General features: G+C 41.2%; 3 protein-coding genes across 22 annotated transcripts in view; 2 read left to right on the top strand and 1 right to left on the bottom strand.

Moving 5' to 3' along the window:
• The window catches only part of LOC135220022 (uncharacterized), an 875,986-nt gene that overhangs the window by 26,819 nt on the left and 825,741 nt on the right, over window positions 1–23,426 (top strand). The window lies entirely within an intron of this gene.
• The window catches only part of LOC135220025 (CD209 antigen-like protein E), a 677,021-nt gene that overhangs the window by 195,664 nt on the left and 457,931 nt on the right, over window positions 1–23,426 (bottom strand). For 2 of the 13 annotated variants that reach the window (XR_010315554.1, XR_010315553.1), the window contains one exon: window positions 8,545–8,675. The exons of the other annotated variants lie outside the window; for them this stretch is intronic. The gene's annotated coding sequence lies outside the window, so the exon portion shown is untranslated. Of the gene's footprint in view, window positions 1–8,544; window positions 8,676–23,426 lie in introns of those variants that run through there. 13 annotated transcript variants of the gene reach the window in all.
• Window positions 1–23,426, top strand: part of LOC135220027 (CD209 antigen-like protein E) — a 596,816-nt gene that overhangs the window by 160,809 nt on the left and 412,581 nt on the right. The gene's annotated exons all lie outside the window — the stretch shown is intronic.

The raw sequence follows: 23,426 nt of genomic DNA, 5'->3' as shown, positions 1-23,426 counted from the left end.
AAAACAAAGGCAGAGCCTGGATGGCGACGCAGAAGTGATCGGCAACCAGCAACAAGAAGAAAAAGATATTGTCATTCAGTTCGTAAAGTGCAGTGGTGTGAATAAGGAATAACGGCATATGCTAATGTTATGTTTTTCCAGATTGAAGGAAGGAAACACTAGGAAATAAGAAAATTTAGGTAGAATATCTAGGGATCGCAATAAGGAAGGCCAGACTCAGTATGAAGATAATGTACTACAACAATGCATCTATTTTTTTTAAATTGTATCAAGTCTAAGCAAAGCTGTTGTATGAACCGTAATTTTTAACGAAATTATTACTAGGTTACAAAGAAGCAGAACTCCCAACCCGAGCCACTATAGCCTACGTCCAACTCCTGACAGACGCTCGAGGCTAAATACTCAGACGAATATTTCCCCACGAACGGATTGCATAGCGAAAGTTAACCAAAACAAAATACCGAGCTCGACAGTAGCAAATAGAACCTACGACTAGTGTGATTGTTACTAACAATAATAACATTCCTAATCCATTGCAAGCACAAACTAGGTACTCTAGAATGGCACAGGCCGCTGTACTAACACAGGCTACACGCTTTTGCGGTAATGTAGAAAGGGGTCAATCCTGACAAAATTAAGTTAGAAGCATATACAGTATCTCAGTGGATAACAGAGACTGAAAGTCGAATTTCAGCTAGTGGAATTACAGATGAACGCAAGAAAATAGATGAAGCGTTACTTTATGTTAGTTCAGAACGCGAAGATGCGCACAGAACACTGACTTCCGCTAAGTTTCAGGAGATTCCGACCTTCGCTAATTCAAGAAGGTGTGCCTAGAATTATGGGAGCCGGTATACCAACAGGATAAATGGTATAATCTCAGTAGGTTTTTACACCAGAAATATGATGGGGATAGTATCGCAAACTTACATACAGATATAGAAAATTCGATCCGTAATTTAACCACGATTTGAAATTTGAAACGAGCCGGCGTAGTTATTGGCGATGGTGATGCTTTTAGTCGTGACAAACAAAGGATTTAGTCAGTATGAAAGAGATTTTGAATTACATAGTTCATGGTATAGTATATGATGCTATCGGGAAGAAGAAAAACGAGTCTTTAAGAAACAGGATCTGATCCTAAGCAGGATAGTCTGCAGCTTTAAGATTTTATGAAAAAGGAAATGTGCAAAAAGGGACTGATCTGGCAAAAGAATTTACAGGTTTTGTAAATAATGGAAACCCTAGTAGAAATAGGAATAATTTCCAGGGAAAGACCAGATAGTGTTCCAGACAGATCTAGAAATTTCAAGCATAGACAAGGAAAAACAAGATCCTAGAATAATCCAAGGAATAGTAATGGGAAATTTTTCCAAGCAAACGAGAATAGTAAATATAGGCCTCAACAGCATAGAGGAAATTCAAACAATAATAATCCAAATTCGTCCAGCCTAACCACAGTCAGAGCTTCGGAGATAATAAAACACAAAATAACAAGCAGGAACAAAATTGTGCCAATTGTGGTTATTCCAACCACACAACTCAGAATTGCAGGCGACCGAGGTATTGTTTCTCATTGTAATAGGACAGGTCACCTAACACAAAATTGTTGGTTCAAAAATGCCAATACTAACCATAATGCCCAAAGTAGTACACCCAAAATAATAATCAGACTCAGTGACAATTACAGAAAGGGGGTAATACAAAAGAAAGCTTCCTTACCCGTAGAAAATGAGAACGAAATAGTTACGGTAGGCCAGGTTTCAGTGAAGGATAAAGAAATATGCCAAGAGATTTAACTATCATCCAAACAAGAATTAATAATAACCATGCTCAATCCTTTTTAGATACAGGCAGTACAGTAAATATAATAGATAAACAAACATTAACAAAATATTTAGGCTTTGCAGATACAGAAATACAAGGTCCTGGTAGAATTATAAGGGAATAGCTGGAAATAAATAAAGGCGCTAGGCAATGTCACACTGGACATAGAGATTTTAGACAAAACTTTTAAGGAAGTATTTGTAGTATTAGAAGAAAGGTTTTACCCTACGCAAGCGCTGTTTTCATATAAAGCTATGCGGAGATGTAGAATAATGTAGATTGTGGAGAAAATAAAATTAATTTGCCACACAGAAATAGAGAAAAATGTTTGTTTCCAGCTAGAAGAAGGAAAGTCTTGCATAAATCTGATCAATTTATCTGAGATGACATTTTCTAGAGAAGCGAACATCCAAGAAACTAAGATAGATAATAATGCTAGCACAGATAATTAGTGGCAAAAAGTGGTAGAAATAATAGCTTACAAGAAAATCCTAGCCAGGAAGGATTCTATGATAGATTGTGCACAAATAAATAATATTAACAATGCAAGCCTTGATATACTCAGAATTCTGAGCAGAGTTTTGACTCTGAACAAATTAACGCAGCTGAACAATTTAATGCCCCTGAACAATTCATTGCCGCGGAACATATTAATGCATGTGAACAAATGTATGAAGATGAATCAGAAATTGATTGTACATATCATATAATGGATGAAAATAAAGAAGAAAAATATATCAATGAAGTCCTGTTATTAGGAACAATAAATAAGGGCGAATTAAACTCAACAATACTACTGGATGAAAGTTCGGATGAAACAGATGTCTGTTATTTCTCAGAGATAGGCGATGACGAAAAAATATGTTTAATCAGTACTGCAGATGATCATACTGTCAGATTTGCGCTTAATAGAGAAGTAGTTTTGTACCTGCAATGTCTAACCAAAGTTTGTCTTAGGGCTAAAGCAGACGAAGACTTGCATGAAAAGGACGTAATGCTAACTAACGAAAACTTACCTGACTTTGTTAGGATGGACAATTCCCTAGTTCATGTGAAAGGTAATAACTGTGAGACATACGTCCAGAATTTTTCAGACAAAAAGACTAATACTAAGACCTGTATAGAATTTTGTACAGGAATTGTAGTGAATAATCCTTTACTAACACTAAGTGAAAAAGCATTCTTCTCTAGCACAGAACCAAGTTCAATTCTAAATAAAGAAGTAAATAATACAGACTTTCCTCAGAATAGAGTTAACTATTACAAATATTGGAGAGGTATAGAGATGTCATTGCCTTAGAAGGGAGATAGGTTAGGCAGAACAGATACTTTGCAGCATAAGATTTTAACACAAGATGGAACTAAATCATTTTATATCCCTAACTATAAGTTACCAATAAGTCAACGACCGATCGTAGATCAGTTAATTGAAGAAATGAAGCAAGATGGTGTAATAAGTACCTCTAAATCACCATATAATTTCACCTCTCTTTATTAGTTCCAAAGAAAGATGGCACTTGGAGAATGGTAATAGATTATCGGAAATTAAATTCACACACCATTCCAGATAGGATGCCAATGCCAGTTATAAATGATATGTTAGCTCAATTAGGTGGAACAAAGATATTTACGTCACTAGACTTGCTTAGTGGATATTGGCAAGTACCTTTAGACGAAGAATCCAAGCCTTAACAGCTTTTAGTACTCATAAGGAACATTTACTGTTTGAAGTCATGCCCTTTGGTCTTTCATCAGCCCCACTAACCTTTACTCGATTAATGCTACAAATCTTAGGAGATATGGAGGATGTTTCAGTATATCTAGATGATGTAGTCATTTCTAGCAAGGACTTGGATAGTCACTTTAAGACATTAGAAACAGTGTTTAGAAAGACTAAAGAGTGCAGGATTAAAGATAAAGGTTAAGAAATGTCAATTCATGATGAAATCATTAGAATATTTAGGACATGTCATCAGTGAAAATGGAACTGCATATGCAGGAAGGTAAAATAAAGGCAATTGTAAAATATCCAGCCCCAAGTAACTTGAAAGCCTTAAGAAGGTTCCTGGGGTGATCGGCTATTACCGGCCGTTCATTAAATGATTTGCCACTATAGCCAAACCATTAACAGATTTAAAGACTAAGAAGGATTGTCGTTTATGAATGGAAGCCAGAACATGAAAGAGCTTTCAAAACACTCAAGGAAATGATGACAAGAATCCAATTTTAGTGTATCCAGATTTCTCAAAAGAACTTTACTTAGCCTGCGATGCTTCTAGTACAGGTGTAGGTGCAGTTTTAATGCAACAAGGAAAAACCAGAATGAGAGCAGTATATTATGCAAGTAGAGTTTTGAACACTGCAGAAAGAAATTATAGCACTACCGAACGAGAGTGCTTAGCTCTATATTGGGGATTACGTAAGTTTAGGCATATATTGCTAGGACATAAAGTCAATGTGCTTACAGATCACAAACCCATTTGTGATCTATTCAAGAAAAGAGCCTTCACAAATAATATGAAGTTTAACAGATGGTTCATAAGTGTATTAGAATTTGCCCCAGAATTTAGATATATCCCAGGTAGATATAACACTATAGCAGATGCCTTGTCGAGATCGCAAGAAGAAAATGAGAAACAAATCACAACTAATACTTTCTGCTTTAGTTGTCAGATCATAGATTTAGAAAGGGTTCAGATCGAACAGCAAAAAGATGCTAGCATTAGAAAAATAGTGGGAAAATTAATGCAAAATGAGGATGATCAGTTGTATGTACCTAACACACTAACCAAAGAAGTATTAGAACTAACACACTCTTACAAGTTGTCAGGACATCCTGGAATAAAGAAAACATGTAGAACAGTCACTAGAAACTATTTTTGGCCGAATTGCAATGAAGATGCTAAAAGATTTGTTGAAACTTGTCATATCTGTAACGTACACAAGGGTAACGTAAATGTAAAAGCCCCTCTTGAGAAATATCCATCAGAATTAACTCCGTTTCAAGTAGTTTCAATGGATTTTGTAGGTCCATTTCCAAACACAAACTAGAGGTAACCGTCAGATATTAGTTTTCATAGATTACTTGACTAGATATGTTGAGATCATTCCAGTCAGAAAACAGAGAAGCAACTACTGTAGCAGAAGCTCTGAAATCTAGAATAATTACTAGACATTCATGCCCTCAAACATTATTATCTGATAATGCAGGAGAATTTACTAGTGACATTTTAAAGAAATTGTGTGAGTTTTATGAAATTAACAAGTGTCAGGTTACAGCTTATAAACCAAGCTCTAATGGAGCAGTTGAGAGAACAAATCGTAAAATAAAGGATGTACTGAAACTTTAGTAACTCCACAGACTGAAGATTGGACTTAATGCTTGAAGACGTACAGTTCACTATTAATAACACTGTAAATGAATCTATTGGGGAAACCCCACACTTTCTGTTATATGGTTATCAGAAAAGAATGCCAAATACCTTATTGGACGAAGCAACTCCACCAAGACATACTTTTAATCACAAAGTTGAAGGACCTAATGTTAAAGTAAATCCTAAATTCCAAGGTCCATATAGAGTAATAGAAAGATTAAAGTTAAATAAATTTAAGCTAATGCATGAATCAACTTTAAATGAAACTGTTGCACATTGGAACATATTAAAATAGTACATTCTGACATTGGTCAGAAGAACATTTAAAGAATTTTAAAGACTTAAAGGAGGCAAGTAGTAAGGAAAAACAGTAAACGTAAATGATTCCCATACTTCATCAGCATTAGTGACTCCAAGATACAATTTAAGGAAAAGATAGGACCAAGTGCAACCGGTCAATAACATTGTTGTATAAGGTTTACTGCATAAGATTATATTTGCACGAAATGGATTTCACTATGGCTCATGGTGAGCGATATCTGCATCTCCCTCTTGCAAATCAAGAAGGGAGCAATTTTAAAGGATCATGGTCAAGTGAAAATGATACACGACATAGCGGTGTAACTATCAACATCACAGTTGTCGATCGGCAGCAACAGGAACTTACTGGATTAATGAGTAAAATTGAAAGTGTCATGTCTACTAACCAGAACAATTCTATTTTGCTAAAGCTTAGGGAGGATATCAGTCAAGTGTTACCCAAGAGAATTAAAAAGCGTTCCTTGTTACCATTCATCGGCACAGCCTTGAACACTTTGTTTGGTGTAGCTACTGATGGTGATGTAGATAAAGATAGGGCTAGAATAGAAAAATTAGAAATGTGGGCCGCAGAACAAGGTACAATCATGACTAAAGTCATTGATGCAACTAACAAGAACCAGAATTTGATTGTTAAACTAAAGGACTTTGTTAACAGTATGGCTCAGAATATTACTACAGAGATAAATGACTTAAACAAGTCACAATATGTGACTCAGTTGTTATTTGAAACAGAAACCTTTTTGTTAAATCATAAGGAACTTTTGAATGCAGTAATGTTAGCCGCTAAAACATTTTATCACCATACCTCATCAGTCCTAGTGAGTTACACCTTGTAATTGAAAAATGTATGTTAGATCATCACTTCAAACCGCTTGTGCGAGATGTTCTTACTTACTATAGTATCATAAGTGTGAAAAGGGTTTCTGATCACATTGTGTTGGTGATACCATTCAACAATAATGAAGTTAATAACTTGATATCCATTTACCCTTTTCCAATGCTAGTAAACAACAAGTCAATTGTTTTTGAACCAAGGCATAGTACATTTTGCATTGCAACAAAATTCACTTCTGTTGGTGAAACTAAGTGACAAAGATTTTGATGATTGTATCATGCTTGAAGCCAATGAGTTTGTTTGTAACATAAACAGTTTTTATGAACCACTTAACAAATTGTATTGCATAGATGATTTGATTTATGACAGAAATGGTGAGAATAACTGTAAGTATATCCCTTACAGTCCTGATTTCAAAGCTCAAATTTTGTATGATGAAATGGTAGTATTTTCAGAGAATCAAGTAACAGCTAAGGTCTCACTTGTAGGAATAATCAATCTCAGATATTTTTAATAACATAAAATCCTTTGTGACATCTTGTGAAGTAGTTATTTTGAATTATTTGTACTACAAGCCTACCATTTTTGCTTCTTACTCCTTAAATTTTATCTAGGGATATCAATCAATTTGATAATTTCCAAGGATTTCAAATTGTCCAAACTTGAGTTAGAATCATTTGACAAACTTGAAGCAGCTAATCAAATTTTTCATATGTACAAGACAGACATTTCCCCCAACATGTCCATGATAAATATGTTTTGTTAGAGCTCACCATAGTTGCTTTCATATGTATTGTCAGAGTGTTAGTTGTTAACAAGCTCAACACCATTAAGACTACTGAATAATTTACCTTCAAGTAACTGATATACTAGTATTGTTGAATATATATAACCATTTTTGATTACTTTCAACATTGTATTTTTTATATGTAATCATTTTTAATAATTTTAGGCATTGAGGTCACTGCCAGTAGGTGGCAGGAAACAACAAGAGTCTGTCCAGAGAATAGGTAGGGGACAATTTAGTTAGGAAAAACGTACTGGTAGAAAAATATATAGTGAGGGTAGAGTGATGAAGAATCTACCAGAAGGTTAAGGTTATAAACGAGAGTAGATGTGTGCAGCATAAGACTGCACGAATAGCAGTTTCGAAAACTAGACCAAACATTGGCACTCAATTTCCAAAACAGTAAAATGCAAACCTCACCAGAAACTCTGAACTTTGACTCCTTCAGTGGGTGGTTACCGTCAAGAGACGAAACCAATCAGACTAATCTAGGGGTGGCACAGGAAGTAAGGAAAGCCATTCAAGAAGAAGTAGGATGTGTCTTAGAGAGTAGTTAAGGAGGAGCTAATTGAATCAGCTAGGTTCAAACTTCATTTGAGCTTCCAGAGAAAGTCAGTTAAGAACAAGGCCTTATACGGGGAGGCTGTATCCCTTCTCCCTCTGTTCCAGTGTAGTGTAGTGTTATATTGTGAACTTATACTTTATTCTAATTAAAAGCAAATTAATTAAGTGGTGTTTAACTTGCACAGAATCCGTGAAACGTATCCACTCCATGTAAGAAAGACCTCCTGAGAGACATGGCTAAAACGAAATAAATAATCTACAATGTTCCTATGAGAAAAGAAACTCATCGCAAGTGATAATTGAAGGTTAGCCCATATAACAAACAACCTTCCAAACATTACCCGTACCCACAAAGAGAACCAGAAGAAGAAGAGAGAATAAGAACTCATAGGTACGCAAGGCAAACAGAAGAAAGAGAATATAAAAAAATAGCATGCATAACATACATATATATATACGTATGTATATATATATATATATATATATATATATATATATATATATATATATATATATATATATATAATATATATATATATATATATATATATATATATATATATATATATATATTATCATGTGTGTGTGTGTCATTTTGATAGCATCATCATGGGCTCTAAATTTCAAATAAGATCGTTAAATAACATTAAAATAGCTCATATACCACGAAAACCTCTATAAATAACATATCTACATTACACACATATAGATAGATAGATAAGCAGATAGATAGATTGGATAAACAGATAGATGCATGAATGTATACTTTTATAAATAAATTCTGCAAAAAAAATATAGTACCCAGTTCTTCTACTGTATTCATGTAACTCATCTTTGCAACATGTGCAATTGTTTCCAAAACAACCTGCTGGTTCAGCCAAGCCATAGCAAGCTCCCCAGTCACCATCTTGGACACATCTCCCGCTGTCTCATCCACATTCAGGTAATTCAACACAGTTATCAGGATCTGAAAAGACAGATTGCCATAATGTCACTAATGTCATGTGTATGGAATGTTGGGAAATAATTCCTTCTACATTGAAAATGCTTTGACAGGAATCCATTTTGAGCTACAGTATATATTATGTATAAAGAATAAAATAGAATAAAAATCGAATATACACTTTAGGCCAAAAGCCAAGCGGTGGGACCTATGAGCTCATTCAGTGCTGAAATGGAAATTACGTAACAGAAAAGAGGTCTGAAAGGTGTAAAAAGAAAACCTCACAGTTGCACCATGAATCGATTGTTAGGAGAGGGTGAATAGTAAGATGGAAGAAAGAGAATGTGAACGGAGATACAATAAAAGATGTTATATATATAAGAATGGATGAAAATGTTTTCTGTTTTCTGAACAAAAGCAGTCTTACTATATAGATGCTGCTGTGCAGCTTTGGGTAAACTAGGCGAGTGACGACAACAAAGGTGAGCACTGGGACGGCCACAGGGAAAGGATTGGTAGTAGCACATCTGTCCCAGAGGGAAAAGAAATAACTGCTATGTGAAGCCACTTAGTTGTGAAACAGCAAGCACAGTTCGGTCCATCACACCCATCGGCATAGACAGTTCCGCCGCAAGTGTGATTACTTGTGGTGTCGAGGCAGTAGCCTTGATTGTCCAAACAGATGGGTTTTGGTGTACAAGCTGAGGACACATCGACATAATAATTATTACAATGCCAATGCAATGACAGATCTTTGAAGGATTCTCTATACATTGTGGAATTTGAGCAGCACTAAACACACCAAAATGGAAACGCCATTAGATGTTAGCAGTGAACATTTAGAAGAATCTTAAGTCATGTTTGGGGATTTAAAAGACCTTCTAAAAACTGACGACATAAACAGCCAGTTCTAATTCACTTCGAATTAGAAAAAACCTGATTTTCATTTGGATTTCTAACTGGTAGCTCATGGGATATGTTGTGATGCAACCACAGAAAGTTTTCTCCATTTTCACCAAAGATGACAACCATTCCTTCTTTTATTTCATCCTTTTAGAATACATCATGACAGGGAATATAATGCTAATTTAAAATCAAAACTAATAAAATGATATTGTTATTTTACAATAAAGTTTTGTACATACTTACCTGGCAGATATATACTTAGCTTACGTCTCTGACGTCACGACAGAATTCAAAACTCGCGGCAAACGCGACAGGTAGGTCAGGTGATCTACCCTACCCGCCGCTGGGTGGCGGGTGTATGGCGGGTGTAGAACCAATCCACCTTTCCAGTCATATTTTCTCTTCTCCACCTGTCTCCTGAGGGCGGCTGGGAGGGCCATCAATTGTATATATCTGCCAGGTAAGTATGTACAAAACTTTATTGTAAAAATGATATTGTTATTGTACAATAAAGTTTCATACATACTTACCTGGCAGATATATACTTAGCTATAGACTCCGTCGTCCCCGATAGAAATTCGAATTTCGCGGCACACGCTACAGGTAGGTAGGTCAGGTGGCAGGAATAGGAACTATTACCTTCTAAGGACAGATTTTTCTCTTCCACCTGTCTCCTGAGGGGAGGCTGGGTGGGCCATTCAATCGTATATATCTTGCCAGGTAAGTATGTATGAAACTTTATTGTACAATAACAATATCATTTTCATACATTTAACTTCCCTGTCAGATATATACTTAAACTGATTGGCACCTTTGGCGGTGGGTAAGAGACAGCTAATTACTGATTAGACAGGTAAACAACATACGTTGTAGGTAATAGATAAATAAAACCTTGGTTCCTATGTGTTTAGACGAAGGGTTGACTTCCTAGATATGCTAGGTGTCTGCTTCGTCTCAAGAGCCTCAGCGAGGATGTGACCTATGGCTAAGAGTTCTTGTAGATCTGTCAATGGGGTCTTATCCACTTACTCGACAGAATCTAATGGTCATTTGTCAATGGGGTCTTATCCACTTACATGACAATACACCTATGGCCTAGGGGCATAATTAAGGAGCACACAACACCGATCCCGATCACCTGATCCTAACACGAGGGTTTGTGCTTAGTTTGAAAAGAGCTATCCCCAAACTCCTTTCAAACAAACCAAAAAAAAAAAAAAACACTATGTTAACATAAAAATTAACTCACTTAGTTAAGGATCAGTGTCGGCTCCCTATCCCAGCAACGTATCCGTAGACACGTAAAACCAAGAGAGAAGGATCTCTCGTAGGTCAACTTGACCTCCTTTGTGCAAAGGGAAGTCAACACAGAGTTGCATCTCCCTTAAGTTACAGCTAATATGTCCTTCACGACATATTGTTATGTAACGAACAAGAATTCATAAAAGCTCGCACTTCAAGCGCTTTTAATTCTCAGCTGTTTGAAGGAATCATCAAGTCATTCATGAAGTGCTTTTAGCGATCACACTTATTTCAAAGAAGACCAGGCTTCCTTTGAAATGGATCTTTTCTGGATGAAGCCTAGAGCCTGGCTTGCGCTGGGTGGCGCCTCGAGTCTGGTTGGAGCCTCGAGCCTGGCTGGAGCCTCGAGCCCTGGCTGGCGCCTCGCGCCTGCCTGACACTTGGTTGGCCGCCTAGCTCCTGGAAGGCGCTTTTTGCCTGACTCATGGCTGGCGCCTCGCGCCTGGAAGTAGCTTCGCGCCTGGCTCCAGACTGGCACTATTTGGCGTCTGGCCCCTGGCTGACTCCTCTCCACTTGCTGGAGCTTCGAGCTTGGTAGAGTCCCGAGGATGTTCTGGCGATGCCCACATCAGGACACCTCTTATCTTTGTCTGACTTGTTCGCCTCCAGCGCATCTGCGCTAGGTTGGAGGCCCCCTCTTTCTATTCATCAGACAATGACAGTGTTCCTTGAAACTGTCTGCCTCTGGCGTTTTTTTTACGCCTGTTTTGGCATTTGGCGCTTGGTTGGCGCTACATTGTCCGAAAGTCCTGGAACTCCACAATGGTTTATCAGGAGATTGGAGAAGGGTGGAAGAAATTCTTCCACTTTGAGCTTCTGGCCTCTCCGGCAAGGAAGGTGATTGTAGTAAACTACATCCATTAGACGATAGGACATCTAACAGTCCGAGAGATAAGAGTCTTCCTCCGAGGAGGATCCTTCTTGAATCCTTCCGTTGCTAACGAGATCTCTTCTTACTTGCTGATGAAGTTCCTCGTTGCAGAATCTTCCCTATCCTTGTCCGAAGGAAGGGAAGGGGCTTGGAAGTCGAAGGAGATTCGAGCTGAAATTGGGAGGACTCCTGATTTCTAGCTCTTTACTGTATCTCTCTGAATACCTTCTGGGAAGCATTTCGAACCCTCATCGCATCCCAAAGACTTTGTAGCAAAAACGTTTAAACCATCTCTTCTTATGTAGGTGAAAATGATATTGTTAAGATACAATAAAGTTTTGTACATACTTACCTGGCAGATATATACTTAGCTATAGACTCCGTCGTCCCCGACAGAAATTCGAATTTCGCGGCACACGCTGCAGGTAGGTCAGGTGATCTACCGCCCCTGCCGCTGGGTGGCAGGAATAGGAACGATTACCGTTCTAGAACCAGATTTTCTCTTCCACCTGTCTCCTGAAGGGGAGGTTGGGTGGGCCATCAATCGTATATATTCTGCCAGGTAAGTATGTACAAAACTTTATTGTATCTTAACAATATCATTTTGTTACATGGAACTTACCCAGCAGATATATACTTAGCTGATTGACACCCTTGGTGGTGGGAAAGAGACAACTATTTACTGAATAGACAGGTAAACAACATACGTTGTAGGTAATAAATAAATAAAACCTTGGTTCCTACTTGATCAGGCGGAAGACTCCATGGCTAATGCCTAGGAATCTGCTTCGCCTCAAGAGCCTCAGCGAGGATGTGACGTTAAATAAAATTTAACTCACTAGTTAAGGTATCACCCCCCCGTATCTGCTCCCTATCCCAGCAATGTATCCGCAGACACGTATCAACCAAGAGAGAAGGATCCCTCGAAGGTTATCTTGACATCCTTCGGATAATGGGAAGTCAACACAGAGTTGCATCTCCCGTATGTGACAGCTAATATGTCCCTTATGACATATTGTTAGGGAAAGAACAAGAATTTCGAAAAGCTTGCACTTCATGCGCTTTTAATTCTCAGCTGTTTGAAGGAATCATCAATGCACTTATCAAGTGCTTAGGAGATCACAATGTCTCAAAGAAGGCCAGGGCGTTCTTTGATATAGATCTCTTCTGGGTGAAGCCTGGAGCCTGGCTAGCGCTTCGTGCCTGGCAGGCGCCTAGCGCCTGTCTAGCGCCTCGCACCTGGCTGGAGCCTTGCGCCTGAATGGCGCCTAGAGCCTGGCTGGAGCCTCGCGCCTAGATGGCGCCTTGCGCCTGGCTGGCGCCTCGCGCCTGGCTGGTGCCTGATTGGCTCCTCCTTCCTGGCTAGCGCCTCGCGCCTGGCTGGAGCCTTGCGTCTGGCTGGTGCCTTGCGCCTGGAAGGCACCTGGAGCCTGGCAGAAGACTTCATGATTACTGTCTATGAGTCTGCATGCCTCAAGAGTTTCAGCGAGGTAGGGACCTATGACTGACAAACCCTTCTGGATCATGTCAATGGGGGCTAGCCCGCTTACACGACAGAGCCTTCTCGGATCGTGCCAATGGGGGCTGACCCACTTACATGGCAGAGCCTTACCTGTCATATCAATGGGGACTAGCCCTCTTACATGACAGAGCTTTAGGTTTCTCTTTACTGGAAGGAGCCTTGCGTCTGGATGGATCCTCAATCCTGACTGGAGCCTAGCCTTGAAGGAGCCTGGCACCTGGATGGCGCCTGGCTGGCTTCTAGAGCCTGGCTGGCTCCTAGAGCCTGGCTGGCTCCTAGAGCCTGGCTGGCGCCTCGCGCCTGGCTTGGCTCCTCCACACTTGCTGGAGCTTCGAGCTTGGAAGAGTCTCTAGGCTGTCTGGCAATGTCCACATCGGACACTCTTATATCTGTCCGATTTGTTCGCCTCTGGTGCATTTGCGCCAGGTTGGAGGCCCGCTCCTTCTCAGTATCCGACCATGACAGAGTTCCTTGGAACTGTCCGCCTCTGGCGTTTTTCGCCTGTATTGGCATTTGGCGCTTGGCTGGCGCTACATTGTCCGAGAGTCCTGAACAACCACATAGTTTTATCAGGAGACTGGAGAAGGGTGGAAGAAATTCTTCCCCTTTGAGCTTTTGGCCCCTGGCAAGGGGAGGTGATTTTAGTCAGCTTACACCCCAGTAGACGACAGGATATCTAACAATACGAGAGAGAAGTCTTCCTCCGAGGAGGATCCTTCGTGAACACTTCTTTTGCTAACGAGATCTCTTCTTACATGTTGATGAGGTTCCTCGTTGCAGAATCTTCCCTATCCTTGCCCGAAGGAAGGGAAGGAGTCTGGAAGTCGAAGGAGACTCTGAGCTGAAATTGGGCGGAACCCTGATTTCTAGCTCTTATTGTATCCTTCTGAATACCTTCTGGGAAGCATTTTGAGCCCTCATCGCACCCCGAAGACTCTGTAGGCAAACGTTTAAACCATCTCTTCTTCTGTAGATGAAAATGTAAGTACCCTGCCTGGGCAACTAAACTTCTATCTGAAAGCGTTGCGTCAGGAATAGAGGGATTTAATTCTTTTGCCAGACATACTATGCTAGCAAGAACCCATTGCCGAGTCTCCATTGAATCTGATGCGAGATTCCAATGCACAAATATTCACTTGTCTTCTTTGTCGTTTAGGGCTAAGAGAAACAAAGAATTCCTTCATAAACTTCCTCAAAGAAGTTTGATGAGGAGCAGTTCCATTTTGTCGGAACACGGAATCTGTGGCACAAAAAAAAAAATCCCATTCGAAGTACATGATATCCTACTCTTGTCGTATTGCGGTATCGTATAAGATCCCGAAGATCTTAATCCTCTGTTATCTCTAATTCCCCTTTGTAGAGACAGAGTATGGCCTTTTACTGCGTTCTTTGATAGCAGATATATACATAGGTGATTCTTCCCTCTGAAAGTGAAGAAAAAACCTCGCTATGTGGTTCACAGAGGTATCGGAAGAGGACAGTTTCCTCATTCCATCTAGCACGATCTGCAGCAATTCTATGTCTTAGCCATGACTATTGTCATTTACCTTGAAAAAACCTCTCATTCATGTCCACTTCTGGTCCGTCTGCACGCGGACAGACTCAGAGTGGAGAGGTTTTATAGGTCTATTTATAATAGATTCTGATAGAATATCCAGATACTCTTGGAAAAGCCTTACGAAACATGCTGTGAGAAGAACGTGACTTCTGTGAATCCAACCTCTCTAAGGCCAAAATGAGGCATACATCCTCTCTTCCTTGACGCCCAATTATCTTAATATCTGTTAAGAATTTATAACTAGGGAAAAAAGGCTAAAGTTTATTCCCCTTCTTTAAAGTTAAAGATGTCTTATATTGCTACCTCTTCTTGGTTCGAGGAAAAAGAAGCAGTCTAAAGGAAGCCTGTTCGTCTTCTACCTTACAAAGAGATCTATGAAGAAGACTTTCCGCAGGTTCTCACAACTCTTTTCAATAAATGTTAGACATACGTTAACAGTTATTATCTTCGATCGAGAAGGTTCTCACGGACATGCAAAATCTTGCATCGAACCTCTTAAGGATCGTTACGTTCCGTGTCTGTTCCCAAATAGGTTCTCTTTCGTTAACGCGAACAGGGGCGAAAAAAGAGATTCTCGATGCTCTTTGCGATATGAGAGAGTCGTGGAATTGGCCTAAGTGATTAAATAAATCATTTCATCATTCCTTGTAAGCGACCCCTTTTCGATTAAATGGGTAACGAAATCAGGAACGAATCTTGCCGTTACCGAGCCTGCTGTCCGAGAGGCTACTGGACTCTTAGGTTAATAACTCACTAAACGAGAAAATATCTTGGATGGTGCTTCTGGCGCGGCAGGCGCTTCTGGCGCAATTTGCGCCAGGCTGGCGCTTCCTTCTAGTTCTTTTTTAGGTTTATGTGCCATAACATCTATGCCTTTATGGTACCCGACCATCCTTCACATGTTAATTCCGTTCTTAGTGGGAAAAACTTTTATATACGTAGTATAGTCCATTCAGGAAACATTCTGCCACTAAGAGAATGTTTCCCATCCGACTCACCCAACTTCTCTTGAGCAATATCCGAATTTAAAAAGGTTGTGTGCGTTTCTCGAAAGGATGAGAGAATTATATTATATCGTGCGCTGCCGTATTAGAATCCTTTATAATACTGTCACATTGTGGTAAACAGCATTAATCTAGGAAACCTTTGTAAGGATACTAGGAATTTCTGTAGTTAACCTCGGTATGTGCATAAGACTTGACCAATACCGTAGTCTTAAAGTGAATTCTCTACTACATTCATCTTCTCACTAAGCATGTACTCTAATAAGCCATGCTTTCGTAAGCATGAGAGCATTATACAATATAGTTCCGCTGCGTTAGAATCCTTTAAAAATGTTACCTACGGTAAACAGCATTGAAATGTTGTAATATCTTTCTTATTGAAAGCTTCTTAGCAAAAGGCAGACAATATTTTATTTATGTTTGCTTAACTATCCCTCAATCCGAGGCTAAAATCATGATTGTAGGGGAGAGACACGGTTATTTCATTCCATCCCGCAGGAGAGAGACATGTTACCGACACTCATGACCGACACCTACATGATACTGCGTTGGTGTCTAAGCGATAGCAGTCTCGTTAGCCGACTGGCCTTACTCTTCCAGAGTTGCCAGCTACTCCATTTAATAAAGGAATCTTATAAAATTATTATCGAACTTCAGGAAGTTCTTATAATGCATATCTAAGCGAAACAAGACTTCGATAAATCTAGAAGCTAAGTAGGTGTTGTCTTAACAATCCCTTTAAGCGTAGTCCTTCCTAGGAAATTCCTGGAAGGATACTGGTAATTGAGTTGCTCAGCAAAGAAGTAACTACAGTATGTGCTTATGATTTGCCGTATCGTATTCTCATACAGCAGATACTCTACTACCTTCTTTCCCTGCCGAGGCAGATAGAGAAAGGATATTCTGGCGCCTGGATCCTTGCACCTAGCGCCTGGAATGTTCTGCGCGACTGGAATGTTCCGCACGCTAGAAAGGAGACTCGCTCCTGGAACGTTCCGCTTGCGTGGAAGGTCCCGTGCGCCCTGACAGTTCCGAGCGCCTACTAGACCCTTTTAGAAAGAGCCTCTTGCCCGGAAACGTTCAATGGAAGGATCGTTCTGATTGCCACTCTACTGTAGGCCCTGCTCTAGCCGTCTGTTTTTCTGGCGCAATTTGTGCCAGGCTGGCGCTTCGTCTCTTTTGAAGGCGCCTTGCGCCAAGAAAAATTTTCTAGAAACGCGGCTCGCGTTTGTTGTAGGAACGCGGCTCGCGCTAGTCTGTTAGCTGGAACGCGCCTCGCTGCTGTCTATAGGAACGTAGCTCACGCTAGCTTTGCTGGAACGCGGCTTCCTGGCAGCGGCTGGCTCTTGCTCAGTGTTCTCTTAGTTTCAGAGAACGCGCTAGATCATTCGCCTCCAAAAAAACACATTCTTCGTCTTTTCGGATGTAAGATGAAGAGACGCACTTTTTAAGGATGCCTTATCAATGGCTATCCTTGGCAGTCTGGACGTTCTACAGAACCTGCCGAGGGGACGCCTGACCGGTGGGGGTGGTTCTCCCTAACCTTCCTGCGGCTGTCGACTTTCCTCCTCCACTGGGTCTGGGAGTTTGGAAGAGGTCTAGGCCTGGAAGCGCTACGGAAGCGATCAGACGCACCCTCCACTGCACTGGGAAACACTATATTCACTTCTTACCTTTTTTTTAGAGCTCGCCTTTTGAGCTCATCCATTTATCTTCAAATTTGCACATATGAATTTGTAGATTCTGTGGAGTAAGAAGGTGATGAGGATGCAACAAACTACTAGAATTGTCAATACTCTTAACTGCTCGTTAGTACGAGAGCTCTTAAAGCTTCTAAAGGAAGCGTATCTAGTTATATGCTTTCTGACTTCCTAAAGTAGGAAGTTAGATCTTATATTTCCTTCATCAAGTTCTAACACTTATACACGTATTAGTGAAAAAAAAAAAAATCAATATTTCCCTTATTGCAAAATATGTGTCTACCGAAAAATTCGGTAGTTTCACGTAATATATTCTTCGAAATTTCGAAGCCAAATTCATTAAAAAGTTAATAAAAAGCGTATGCCAAACCAAAGACCCAGTACTCCCTGCAAAAGACAGCCCAGAAGGTCGATGGCGATGAAAAAACGAAAATCAAGTCAGGAGGTAGCAACAACGTATGTTTGACACTACCGCGACAGAGAAAAATCTGGTTCTAGAACGGTAATCGTTCCTATTCCTGCCACCCATGCGGCAGGGGCGGTAGATCACCTGACCTACCTGCAGCGTGTGCCGCGAAATTCGAATTTCTGTCGGGACGACGGAGTCTATAGCTAAGTATATATCTGCTGGGTAAGTTCCATGTACAAAAACGTAAGTACCCTGCCTGGGCAACGAAACTTCTATCTGAAATCGTTGAGTCAGGAATAGAGGGTTTTAGTTCTCTGCCAGACATACTATGCTGGCAAGAACCCATTGCCGAGTCTCCATTAAATCTGATGCGAGATTCCAATGCACAAAAAATTCACCTGTCTTCTTGGTAGTTAAGGGCCAAGAGAAAACAAAGAATTCCCTCATAAAATTTCTCAAAGAAGTTTGATGAGGAGCAGTTCCATCTTGTCGGAACACGGAATCTGAAGCCACAAAAGATCCCATTCGAAGTACATGATATCCTACTCTTGTCATATTGAGGTATCGTATCAGATCCCGAAGATCTTAATCCTCTGCTATCTCTAATTCTCCTTGTATAGACAGAGTATAGCCTTTTACTGTGCTCTTTGATAGCAGATATATATAAAGTTGATTCTTCCCTCTGAAAAGGAAGAAAAAACCTATATGTGGTTCACAGAGGTATCGGAAGAGGACAGTTTCCTCTTCCATCAAACACGATCTGCAGCAATTCTATGTCCTGGCTATGACTATTGTCATTCACCTTTAAAAATCCTCTCCATTCATGTCCACTTCTGGTCAGTCTGCACGAAGACTGACTCAGAGTGGAGAGGTTGTTAAGGTCCATTTGTAATAGATGCTTATAAAGAATTTTCAGACTGTCCTTTGGAAAAGACTTCCAAAACATGCTGTGAGAACGTGACCTCTGTGAATCCAACCTCTAAGGCCAAAATGAGGCATAAAGTATTTATCCTCTCTTTCTTTGACGCCCTTTATCTTAAATTCTGTAAAGCATTTATATTTAGGGGAAAAAAAAATGATATTGTTATGTTACAATAAAGTTTCATACATACTTACCTGGCAGATATATACATAGCTAAGACTCCGTCGTCCCCGACAGAAATTCAAATTTCGCGCCACTCGCTACAGGTAGGTCAGGTGATCTACCGGCCTGCCCTGGGTGGCAGGACTAGGAACCATCCCCGTTTTCTATCATATTTTCTCTCTTCCACCTGTCTCCTGCGGGGAGGCTGGGTGGGCCTTTAATTGTATATATCTGCCAGGTAAGTATGTATGAAACTTTATTGTAACATAACAATATCATTTTTCATACAATCAACTTACCTGTCAGATATATACATAGCTGATTGGCACCCTTTCGGTGGAGGGTAAGAGACAGCTACTATATGGAATAGACAGGTAACATATGTTGTAGGTATAAATAAAACCTTGGTTCCTACCTGATAGGTGGTAGACTTGGTGGGGTGTTTGCCCAGTAGTCTGCATCACCTCAAGAACTTTAGCGAGATATGTGATCTATGGCCAAGAGTTCTTGTGGGTCTGCCGATGGGGTCTTACCCACTTACTCAGCAGAGCCTAAAAGGACTTTGTCAATGGGTGCTGATCCACTTATATGACAATACACCTTATGAAGGAGCACACAACCAATCCCGACCACCTGATCCTAACCATGTGTTAGAACTAAGGATTGTTACGAGTTATCCCCGTAACTCGTCACAACAACCGTAACTCAAAAACCACTACGCACACTTACATAATTTTTCAAAAAAAAAAATTATACTCAACTAATTGGATATGGACGAGAATTCTCTTATGAACAACATAGACGGCCGCCCGTGCGAGCCTGAATCCTCCATTGTTCGAAGAGATTCTCGACCATATCCAAACAGAAGAACAGTATTTACCTTTTAAGGATTGGTGTCGGCTCCCGTACCCAGAATCGTATCTGCCGATACGATAGGACCCTAGAGAAAAGCACTTCTCATACGTCACACGCACGTCTTTCAAGTAATGAGATGCAAATACTGAGTTGCATCTCCAATATGTCGTTATCTATAATGTTTTTTTAAGCGACATATTCTTATAAAACGAGAGAGACGTCGCAACCGCTCTTACTTCATGAGCTTTTACCCTCAGTAGTTGTAATTGTTCGTCAGGACAGACTTATGAGCGTCCGTAATGACGTTTCTTACAAAGAACGCTAGAGCATTCTTTGACATCAGTCTTGTGGGGTCTTTTACCGCGCACCAAAGACCTTGTCTAGAGCCTCCCAACTGACGCTTCCTCTGAAGATAGAACTTCAGAGCTCTAACAGGGCATAGAGACCTCTCTGCTTCTCTGCCCTACGAGACTAGACATTCCTTTGACTTCGAATGACCTAGGCCAGGGATTCGTGGGATTCTCGTTTTTTCGCTAAAAAACAGAGTCTTAAACGAGCAAATCGCCGAGTCTCCCTTGAATCCTAACTTTATCCTGCTAGCTTGTAACTTTCACTAATTCTTTTTGCCGTCGCTAACGATAAAGAAATAAGGCATTTTCTAGTTATGGTCTCTAAATGATGCCCGATGCGGAGGCTCGAATCTATCCAAGAAACAGATATTTGAGGATACGTCCAAGTTCCAGTTCGGGGAGGTACTGGTTCCTTAGACTTTTGAAGTCTCAAAAGATCTTATGAGATCGTGGAGATCTTTGTTATTTGCCAGATCTAAACCTCTGTTCCTGAATACAGCCGAGAGCATACTCCTGTATCCCTTTATTGTGGATACGGCTAGATGAGATCTTACTCTCAGGAATAGCAAGAAATCAGCAATTTCCGCTATGAGAGGTAGAGGAGGAGGACAACTTCTTGGCTCTACACCTCTTAACAAAGACCCTCCCACTTCGATGGTATACTTTCGTAGTGGAGGTTCTTCGAGCTCTCGCGATCGCGCTTGCCACTTCGCGAGAAAAGCCTCTCGCTCTGACAAGTCTTTCGATAGTCGAAAGGCAGTCAGAGCGAGAGCGGGGAGGTTTTTGATGGTACCTCTTGAAGTGTGGTTGTTTGAGAAGATCCGTCCTTTCTGGTAGGGATCTTGGAAAGTCTACGATCCACTCTACCACCTCCGTGAACCATTCCTGGGGCTGGCCAAAAGGGGGTGGGGGCTATTAAAGTCATCCTCGTCTCTTTTGACGCCACAAACTTTTTCAATACTAACCCCAGGATTTTGAATGGGGGAAAAGCGTAAAACGTCCACTCGAGACCAGTTTAGCAGGAAGGCGTCTACCATAATTGCTCTTGGGTCTTCCACGACCGAGCAAAAAACACTGGGAGCCTTTTTGAAATGTATGTTGCGAAGAGATCCACATGAGGAGTTCCCCACAGAGACCAGAGATCGAGACACACTTCCTCGTGCAGAGTCCATTCTGTATGAAGGACCTGGTTCCTCCTGCTGAGCCTGTCCGCCCTCACATTCCTTACTCCCTGTACGAACCTTGTCAGCAGGGAGATGTTCCTGTGAGACGTCCAAAGTAATAGGTCCCTCGTGAGTTCGTAAAGGAACGAGGAGTGTGTCCCTCCCTGTTTCCGAATGTAGGCAAGTGCGGTGGTGTTGTCCACTGTTTACTTGCACTATCTTGTCTCTCACCAGAGGTTCTAGGCTCTTCAAGCCAGGTGTACGGCGAAGAGCTCTTTGCAATTTATGTGCCAGGACACTTGTGCTGGTTCCCAGGTGCCTGACACTTCCTCCGAGCCTAATGTCGCTCCCCAACCCGTCTCCGACGCGTCGGAGAACAACACTAGGTCTGGGTTCTGTGATCTTAGAGAGATCCTTTGTTTCTCTTCCAGAGGTAGCAACCACCACTGTAGGTGTGCCTTTACCTCCACTGGAATGGGAAAAACACGTCCGACAGTTGTCCGTTTTCCAGCTCCAAGACTTCTTGAGGAAGGAATTGAAGTGGACGGATATGAAGTCTTCCGAGAGGGAAGAATTGTTCCAGCGAGGAAAGCGTCCCCAGAAGGCTCAACCATTCCCTCGCTGACGTTTGCTGTGCTTCTCTAAGAAGAGAGAGATTATCCTCAAACCTTTTGCGGTTCTCTCTTGCGAAGGAAAAACTCGAAAAACCCGAGAATCCATCCGAATCCCCAGATAGACTAGGTCTTGTCTGGGGGTCAGCTGAGACTTCTCTGAGGTTCACAAGCAATCCCAACGCCTTGGTCAAATCCAGAGTTAACTTTAGGTCCTCCAAACACTGTCTCTCCGATCTGGCCCTGATGAGCCAGTCGTCTAGTACATCGAGACATTCACTCCTTTGAGATGAAGAAATCTCGCCACATTCCTCATCAGGCTTGTGAAGACCTGAGGAGCTGTGGACAGGCCGAAACACAAGGCTCTGAACTGAAAGATCCTTCCCCCCGTCAGAAAGGAGGTACGAGGTATTCTTCGATGAAGGGTGGATCGGGACGTGAAAGTAGGCGTCTTGGAGATCTAGAGACACCATCCAATCTCCTTGTCGTAATGACGCTAGGACTGAAGCAGAAGTCTCCATGGAGAACTCCTTCTGAACAAATTTGTTCAAAGCGCTGACGTCTAGTACTGGTCTCCAGCCTCCCGAGGCTTTCGCCACTAGAAAAAGGCGATTGTAAAACCCCGGGGAGTTTTGATCCAGTACTAGTTCCACTGCACTCTTGTCCCACATTTGTTCCACCATCGATCGAAGAGTATCCCTCAGCACAGGATCCTTGTACTTGGCTGATAGTTCCCTTGGTATTGACGTTAGGGGCGGAGTATTCAGGAAAGGGATACGATATCCCTTCCTTATGATATTTAGTGAAGACGCGTCTGCGTCTATCAGTGTCCAGGCCTCCACGAATCCCAGGAGCCTGGCACCTACTGGTGTTTGGAGGAGAAATGTTTCATTTTCCCTTTTTAAAAGGGACGAAAGGCGGACCTACCTTCTTCTCTCTGGAGCCTTCCTTCTTGCGGGAGGTCTGGAGATCGGACCACCTCGAAAGGGCTGCATAGAAGTGCTAGGTGCTTTCTTGTCCGAAACTAAAGCAGGTTTCTTCTTCCTAGCTGACTGCGTCAGAAGATCCTGTGTCGCCTTCTCAGTTAAAGAGTGAGCTACGTCCTTCACTAACTTAGAAGGGAACAAATAGTCCGACAGAGGTGCATATAGTAGAGCTGCCCTCTGAGCATGCGAGACTGCCTTTGTTAAGAAGGCGCCATACACTGTCCTTTTCTTCAAAAGACCTGCTCCAAATAATGAAAGAGTTCTTCAAAGATCCATCCTGTACTGCTTTGTCGATGCAAGAACGAAAAATGCATAACAGGGCTTCAGGTTTCGATTCCCTGCGAATCGTGAGCTTTCTTGGACTCACCCCAAGGGACCAATCTAAGAAGTTGAAGACTTCCAATATATGGAAAAGTCCCTTGAGGAGATGATCCAGTTTCCGAAATACTCCATG

The sequence above is a fragment of the Macrobrachium nipponense genome, chromosome 1, assembly GCF_015104395.2.
Source record: "Macrobrachium nipponense isolate FS-2020 chromosome 1, ASM1510439v2, whole genome shotgun sequence".
Lineage (NCBI taxonomy): Eukaryota > Metazoa > Arthropoda > Malacostraca > Decapoda > Palaemonidae > Macrobrachium > Macrobrachium nipponense.
This window is presented reverse-complemented; position numbering and strand designations above follow the sequence as displayed.